Raw genomic sequence first — 9,185 nt, forward strand, 5'->3', positions numbered from 1 at the left:
CCAGGTGGGCGGACACACACACACACACACACACACACACACACACACACACACACACACACACAAATAGGCTATGGGTCTTTCCTGAAACCTGTCATTACTTTTATTTTAGCAGATGAAACAGCTAAAGTATTCCCATTTGAAAGACCTCCATTTGTATTCTAAAAAGTCTTTTGTAAGAATTTTACTTCTGGGGCCGGAGAGATAGCATGGAGGTAAGGCGTTTGCCTTTCATGCGGAAGGTCATTGGTTCGAATCCCGGAGTCCCATATGGTCCCCTAATCCTGCCAGGAGCGATTTCTGAGCATGGAGCCAGAAGTAACCCCTGAGCACTGCAGGGTGTAACCAAAAACAAACAAAATAAAAAAGAATTTTACTCCTGTAACTTTTATATTTGGTCGCTTTCTGTTTTGTTTTGGGACACACCTTGTGGCATTCAGGGGATCCTCCTGGCTCTGCACTCAGAAATTACTCCTGGCAGGGGCCAGAGCATTGGTGCAGTGTGCTAAGGCCTTGCCGGTGCTAGCCTAGGACGGACCTCGGTTGATCCCCCGGCATCCCATATGGTCCCCCAAGCCAGGAGCAATTTCTGAGCGCATAGCCAGGAGTAACCCCTGAGCGTCACCGGGTGTGGCCTCATCAAAAAAATAAAATAGGGCCGGGTAGGTGGCGCTGGAGGTAAGGTGTCTGCCTTGCAAGCGCTAGCCAAGGATCAGGACCGCGGTTCGATCCCCTGGCGTCCCATATGGTCCCCCCAAGCCAGGGGCGATTTCTGAGCACATAGCCAGGAGTAACCCCTGAGCGTCAAACGGGTGTGGCCCAAAAACCCAAAAAAAAACATAAATAAATAAAATAAAAAAACAAAAAACAAAAATAGAAATTACTCCTGGTAGGCTTTGGTGTACCATATGAAATGCCAAGGATCAAACATGGGTCAGCCCCATGCAAGGCAAAGTCCCTACCTGCTGTACTATCACTCCAGCCCAAACTTTTGCCTGTTTTGTCCAACCTCATTCATACTTGTAAGCATAAACATATTATAATATTTCCATTCACACAAGCAGTCACTGGATTTTCTGTCTGTAGTTACTGATGCATTATAGCCTTCTGTCTGACCTGACTTTTTCCTCAGTCCTTTTCAACTTGACTTCCATCATTCAATATCTCTGAGACTATTCATAAGATCATTGATGATCTTCATATTGCCTTCCCCCAAAAAACTAAATAAAATGGCATATTTCTATTTTACTGATCTTTCAGGAGCATTAAATTCAATTGACCTATTTCTCCCCTCCACTTCTTTTCTGAGATATCACACTCTCTTTTCCATTATGGGGTGCCTCATTGCTAGCATTTCACTCTATAATGGAACTCAAAAGTTTGCAGTGCTCCTATACATGATTCTGTGTTTCATCATCTTTATTTATACTTTGTCTTTGATGATCTCACTCAGTGTCATGCACTAAATTCCTTACTCGTGCCAATGATACTCTAGCCTTGGCCTCTCTTCTAAACTTCAGAGTCATGTATCAAACTCCGATCTCAATGCTTCTACATATGCATAACAACTCCTGATAATCTAGCTCTTTAATTACACTGCTTCATGAAAAAAAAAACACTTCACTATTTCAAGGATAATCATAATATTTTCTTGAATTCACTGTTGTCTATCCTGCCATAAAAACTAGGATTTACTAATCAGTTCAGTTTAGGTACTAGGAAAAGAACATTACACTAAAAGAGTTCCTTAGTTCCCATTTATTTTTTCAAAGATTATCTTTTTCTGTTCTGGAATAAGTTAATTATACTTACAATGTTTAACATGGCATACAGGACCCTGAATGATAATACAGAAAAATAGGACATTTACTTACATGCAGCTGACCAGGGCTTGATCACTGCCATTCTATATGGTCCTCAAGCCACCCTGAATACTACCAGGTGGCCCAAAAATAAAAACAAAATTTAAAAATCACGGCATACATATTTTCTCCCATGATTAACCATAGTTGTAATAATGCCTATACTTATATAGTGATTATCTAACCAGATCGTTATGTGTCTTCTCTACTTTCAAAGATTGTTTTCTGCACAGTATGGTAACTTAGCTTTAGGCAACAACATTTGACCCCTTTTTTCTTTGCTATTCAACTGCATGTATGTACAAGACTTCAGTCATTGTTCCTGCATTACTTTGCCAAATAATTCTCTAGCTCTGAGTTTTCTTTTGGCTTTCAATGTAAGATGACACCAAACAAAGGCATTTCCTCCAATTTTCCTTTTCCTTTTTACCTAGACCTTTGTTTGATATGTAAAAGCCCACCTGGATCACTCTACTCTACCCTGCCCTCATGGATTTTGTTCTGGAGAATAAAGAAAGAGCAGTTTGGCTTGGCCCACAGGGAGACACCACAGGAAGAAGACACTGATTCCATGACTCTTCTGACTAGCTTGACTTATTAATCATTTGCTGCTTCCCTGCATCTTCAGACCCATCCATTTGGGAGTATAATTTTACAATGTATGATTTAGGGGCCGGCGAGGTGGCGCTAGAGGTAAGGTGTTGCCTTGCAAGCGCTAGCCAAGGAAGGACCGAGGTTCGATCCCCCGGCGTCCCATATGGTCCCCCCAAGCCAGGGACAATTTCTGAGCGCTTAGCCAGGAGTAACCCCTGAGCATCAAACGGGTGTGGCCCGAAAAACAAAAAACAAAAACAAAAACAAAAAAAACAAAAAAATGTATGATTTATTTTATTACTATTCCACCCTTTCTATTCAAAATAAAACAAAAAATTGAGAACGGCTACAAAAGTTTTTCTTTTCTTTTTCTACACCCAGAAATTGCCCCTGGCAGGCTTGGGGGACCATATGGGATGCTGGGATTAAAACTACTGTCCTTCTGCATGCAAGGCAAATGCCTTACCTCCATGCTATCTCTCCAGCCTGGCTACAAAAATTTTGTTCTACTTTTCTCTGCCAAATCTAGAAATCCCAGATCTAACTTATAAAAGTAGCTGTTATTTTGCACAGGCACAGTAAAATTTGGCTATTAAAGCATCAAAGGTTTAATTATATACATCATGCTCAAAACAATCAGCTTTTTCCATATCTTTTTCTTATATATATCACAATTTTTCATAGACTTCTCTGAACATAAACATTATGACCTTTCTGCAAATACATTTAATTTGAAAATTCTTAAACATTCTTATACGGGCCCAGAGAAATAGCACAGCGGTGTTTGCCTTGTAAGCAGCTGATCCAGGACCAAAGGTGGTTGGTTCAAATCCTGGTGTCCCATATGGTCCCCGTGCCTGTCAGGAGCTATTTCTGAGCAGACAGCCAGGAGTAACCCCTGAGCACCACCGGGTGTGGCCCAAAAACCAAAAAAAAAAAAAAAAAAAAGAGAGAGAGAATATGTCCAATAGCCACAGAGTGAATTACAGTAGAACATTTTGTGACAACCGTATGGTTGCCTGCATACTTTAGATTACAGTTAGTCATGAGGGTAGAGGGTCTTTGGATAAGATGGGGCCCAGGAGGCTGTAGGATAGGCTTCAGGTTTCCTCTTTGATTCTGGAGGCCAGCTCTTGCCAGGTATGGAGTTTGGGGAGGCCCCATGCCTGAGGCCTTTTCTCCCTAGCCTGGGGAGTGCTGGGAGGCTTGACAAGCCCCCTGCCATCCCCCTCTTTCTCCCCTGGACTCCAGGCCTTCCCTAGATATCTGCCCAGATAGCCAGAAGTGGGTTCAGGTGGACTCTTAGGGTCCTCAGGCTTCCCCCTCCCTCCATACTCCAGGGGGGAGATGCATGGGGAGGAGAGCAGGCAGATATCTGGCTTCCGGTCTCCTCTTTGATTCTGGAGGCCAGCTCTTGCCAGGTATGGGATTTGGGGAGACCCCATGCCAGAGGCCTTCTCCCTAGCTTGGGAATGCTGGGAGGCTTGACAAGCCCCCTGCCATCCCCCTCTTTCTCCCCTGGACTCCAGGCCTTCCCTAGATATCTGCCCAGATAGCCAGAAGTGGGTTCAGGTGGACTCTTAGGGTCCTCAGGCTTCCCCCTCCCTCCATACTCCAGGGGGGAGATGCATGGGGAGGAGAGCGGGCAGATATCTGGCTTCCGGTCTCCTCTTTGATTCTGGAGGCCAGCTCTTGCCAGGTATGGGATTTGGGGAGACCCCATGCCAGAGGCCTTCTCCCTAGCTTGGGAATGCTGGGAGGCTTGACAGGCCCCCAGCTGTCCTCCTCTTTCTCCCCTGGACTCCAGGTCTTCCCTCTGTGCCAGCTCTGATGGCCAGAAGTGGGTTCAAGTGGACTCTTAGGGGTTCTCAGGCTTCCCCCTCCCTCTGTACTCCAAGGGGGAGGTACATGGGGAGGAGGGCGGGCAGATATCTGGTTTCTGGTTTCCCTTTTGATTCTGGAGGCCAACTCTTGCCAGGTATGGAGTTTTGGCAGGCCTCATTCTGGAGGCCTTCTCTCTAGCCTGGGGAGTGCTTGGAGGCTTGGCAGGCCCCCAGCCATCCCCCTCTTTCTCCCCTGGACTCCAGGCCTTCCCTTGGTGCCAGCCCAGGTGGACTCTATAGGGGTCATCAGGCTTTCCCCCTACCTCTCCCTACACTAATGGGAATGTGCTTTGAGAGGAGGGCGGGCCATTGCAGTACTATATTATGTTGGGACAGTCACTGGAAATTTTTCTCCTTGGTCTCCATTTCAAAAACCACACGGGGGCTAATGCCCCCACACATACAATATATATTGATAGTATTATATGCATATAGTTTAATATGCATAATATCCATCTTGTATTGTGACCTTGATACTGCCCTACAAAGCTCATTTCTAATCTTTTACTGCCTCAGTCCCAACCATTATTTTCCCCATTTACCCATGTAGGTGCAGCTCATGACATGAAGCTCACCACATAGAGTGATGAGTGCAGTTAGAGAAATAACTACACTGAAAACTATCATAACAATGTGAATGAATGAGGGAAACAGAAAGCCTGACTCATGTACAGGTGTGGGTGCGGTGGGGAGGAGGGAGATCTGGGCAATTTGTGGTGGGAATCTTGCACTAGTGAAGGGGGGTGTTCTTTACATGACTGTAATCATACAACTACAATCATATTTGTAATCATGGTGTTTTAAATAGATAATTAAAAAAAAGAATTTACAAGTCATCAAAAAGAAAGTAATCAAAAACTTTTAATAGGCAAAAGGGCCAGAGAGACAGTATGAAGATTAAGGTGTTTGCCTAGCAGACCATTATGGCCACTCAACCCTGATCCCAACCAGACATATGGTCCATTCCCCTAGCACTGCCAGGAATATAAATTGAGCTCCATTGGGAGTGGCCCCAAATAGAAAATTTGGTCCCAAATTAAAAAAAAAAACACTCAATTCATAAATGTAATATGCAGTATGATGACAAAAAAAAAAAAGAAAAGAAAAAAAAAAAAGAAAAAGACATTTTAAAACGGCCTAACATTTTCAAAATCTTGTCACCATCATAAGAAAACAAAAAACAAAATCTATAGCTTTGGATGACAGAAGGTACCTAGATTCAATGTGTTGATCATTTCAACATATAAACATAATTGAATTTTTAAGTTGAATACCTCAAACTAATTCCTGAATCCTTTATCCCTTGATTAAAATGGTAAAAAAATCTAGAGGTCAGAGCGATAGTGCAGTGGTAGAGCGTTTGCCTTGCATAAGGCTGACCCAGGACGGACCTGGGTTCGAACCCCGGTGTCCCATATAATCCCCTGAGCCAGGAGCAATTTCTGAGCACATAGGAGTAACCCCTGCACATCACTGGGTGTGGCCCAAAAAAAAACAAAAAATGAAAAGTAAAAATATAAATTTTCATTCTATTTTTCAAGATCTGATTTTTGTTTCTTTGTTTTTGTTGCTCACTCCTTATTCGGATATTACTTCTGCTGGAGAGATAGCATGGAGGTTAGGCATTTGCCTTTCAGGCAGAAGGATGGTGGTTTGAATCCCGGCATCCCATATGGTCCCCTGTGCCTGCTAGGGGCGATTTCTGAGTATGAAGCCAAGAGTAACCCCTGAACATTGCCGGGTGTGACCCAAATACCAAAAAACAAAAACAGATATTACTGCTGTTTGGACCCAGATAGGGACCTTTCAGGATGCCAAGGATCGAGCCAGGTTGACCCCGTGCGAACAAGCGCTGTGCCTGCTGGTATGACAGATAGCCCCTTATATTAATTTCAAGCACTGAAATGTTCCAACATATTGTATGTGCTTGTGTGTGTATGTGTTCACCTTCACAAACAAATTAATACAGGCTTCCTACTAAATATTTAAGTGACATTTGGGTAGTTTAAGATATTTCTTTTCTCGGGGCCGGGCGGTGGCGCTGGAGGTAAGGTGCCTGCCTTGCCTGCGCTAGCTTTGGACGGACCACGGTTCGATCCCCCGGTGTCCCATATGGTCCCCCAAGCCAGGAGCAACTTCTGAGCACATAGCCAGGAGTAACCCCTGAGCGTTACCGGGTGTGGCCCAAAAACCAAAAAAAAAAAAAAAAAAAAAAAAAAAAAAAAAAGATATTTCTTTTCTCAAAAAGCTGGAAATTGAACTCCCATATGATCCAGCTATACCAGTTCTAGGAATATACCCTAGGAACACAAAAACAATACAAAATGCTTTTCACACCTATATTCATTGCAACGTGCTTTACGATACCCAGAATCTGGAAACACCCCAGATGCCATTCAACAGATGAATGGCTAAAGAAACTGTTTCATATACACAATGGAATGCAGTCATCAGAAGAGATGATCATGAAATTTTCTTATATTGGATGGACATGGAAACTATTATGCTGAGTGAAATAAGCCAGAGGGGGAAGAGAGGCACACAGAATATGGGTTTTAAGAAAAATAAAACAGAGGAGCGGGGTGGGGGGGGGGGGAAGTTTAGGAGTTGAGGAAAGAAGATTAAAGAGCGCGAGGAGGTCCTTAAAGAATGTCTTCTGAATTTGGATGGGGATTGCATGAAATCTATCTAATAACTTAGGAAGTTGTTTTTAAAGAAGTAAGAAGAATTGCCCTTTGAGACTCTGAAGGCTGAAGTGTACATGATAAATTACAAGTCTGTACCTGATAACTGCACAGGGTTTACTCGTGGTGCTCTGCCCAAGGATAACTCCTGGCTGTACTCAGTTGCTGGAGATCAAACCAGAATTTGCTGCATGCAAGAAAAGAAAACCAGGCTCCCTGTGTGTGACACCAGGCGGGGAAAATCCGTGAAAGTACACCGGCCCAGTGGGGCCCAAATGTGAAAAACTGTGAGTGTGACCTGTCTATGTCTGTCTACTGTCCTCTTGCGTGAAACTCTTGCGAGTGGGGCAAAAAGAGCCTCCAGAAACCTCGCTCGCCCAGACGCCATTTTCAGGGAGGGACTTCAGAGCATAAAAACCGGCTAACCTTTGCAAAAGCTGGCTCCCTGTGTGTGACACCAGGCGGGGAAAATCCGCGAAAGTACACCGGCCCAGTGGGGCTCAGCTGTGAAAGACTGTGAGTGTGACCTGTCTATGTCTGTCTACTGTCCTCTTGCGTGAAACTCTTGCGAGTGGGGCAAAAAGAGGCTCAGAGGAGCACGGCCGCTCCGCTTCGCTACGGGGCCGTGCACTCTTTCTAAGGAAAGAACTCCATTGCAACAAGAAGGAAAAATCACACTAAGAACGGCGCTATATCACAGAAGCAAACATTTCTCTCTGGACTGTCTTCTCTGTTGCATGCTCGGGCCTAATATTTGACCCAGTGTGAGGCTTCATCCACGGAGGACTCCCCTCCCTTAGAGGCAAGTCAGCCCATCCAGAAAGGGAGGAGCCAGAGGAGTGTGCTGCCTACATCATATAGACAATGAATACCACCACAACACGTAGAAAAACCCACAATACAAGTGTGACAATGGGGAAACAACGCAGGCCAGCATCAGACATAGAGAATGAAGATGACAATTCTGAGGACCAGATAATGACTGAACAACTAATCAACCTCTCAGATAAGGACTTTAGACTAGCAATATGGAAGGTGCTCAACAGACTCCAAGAAACCATGGATCGAGTTGAACAGAACACTAATAAGAACCAAGAAAATATGAAGGCAGAAATGACAAAACTCCAAACTGAAATAACATGTCAACTAACAGGACTGAAAAAGTCAGTAAACGAAGTGAATGACAAAATGGATAAGCTCTGGGACAGGGTATCAGAAGCTGAGAATAGACTTGGTGCTGTGGAAGATGAGATACATAACAATTCCATACAGCAGGAGAGATTGGACAAAAAACTTAAAGCAAATGAGCAGACAATGGAAAAATTAGTCAAAGAATGGGAACAGACGAAAATAGAAGTCTATGATAAGATCAACAGAAACAACTTAAGAATCATTGGAGTCCCAGAGACCCAGGAAGAAAATTTCCAGGAAGAATCAATGGTCAAGAACATCATTAAAGAGAAACTTCCAGAGCTAAAGAATATATGTGATCAAATCCTGCATGCCCGAAGAGTACCAACCAAAAGAGACCCCACAAAAACCACCCCAAGACACATCCTAGTCACAATGACAAATCCCACAGATAGAGACAGAATTCTGAAAACAGCAAGATCAAAAGGGGAAATCATGTTCAAGCAAGCTTCCCTGAGATTTACAGCAGACCTGTCACCAGAAACGCTCAATGCCAGAAAGCAGTGGTGGGATATTGTGACAAGACTGAATGAAATGAATGCTTCACCCAGAATACTATACCCAGCAAAACTCACTTTCCGGTTTGATGGAAGAATACATGGTTTCACAGACAAAAAACAGCTCAGAAACTTCACAGACACAAAACCAGTCTTAAGAGAAAAACTGAAAGACCTAATCTAAGACAAGACTACCCAAAAGACACACCAAATTTTGAAATAAAGATGGCGTTAAATCCCAGGACAATTCTCTCAATGTCAATGGACTAAATGCACCAGTTAAGAGACACAGAGTGGCTAAATGGATCAAAAAACTCAATCCAACCTTCTGCTGCCTACAAGAAACGCACCTGAATAGTCAGAACAAACATAGACTCAAAATAAAAGGCTGGAGAAAAGTTATCCAAGCAAACAACACCCATAAAAAAGCTGGAGTGGCCATACTAATATCAGATAATGCAAACTTTATACTCA

The sequence above is a fragment of the Suncus etruscus genome, chromosome 4 (genome assembly GCF_024139225.1).
Source record: "Suncus etruscus isolate mSunEtr1 chromosome 4, mSunEtr1.pri.cur, whole genome shotgun sequence".
In the NCBI taxonomy this organism is placed as follows: domain Eukaryota; kingdom Metazoa; phylum Chordata; class Mammalia; order Eulipotyphla; family Soricidae; genus Suncus; species Suncus etruscus.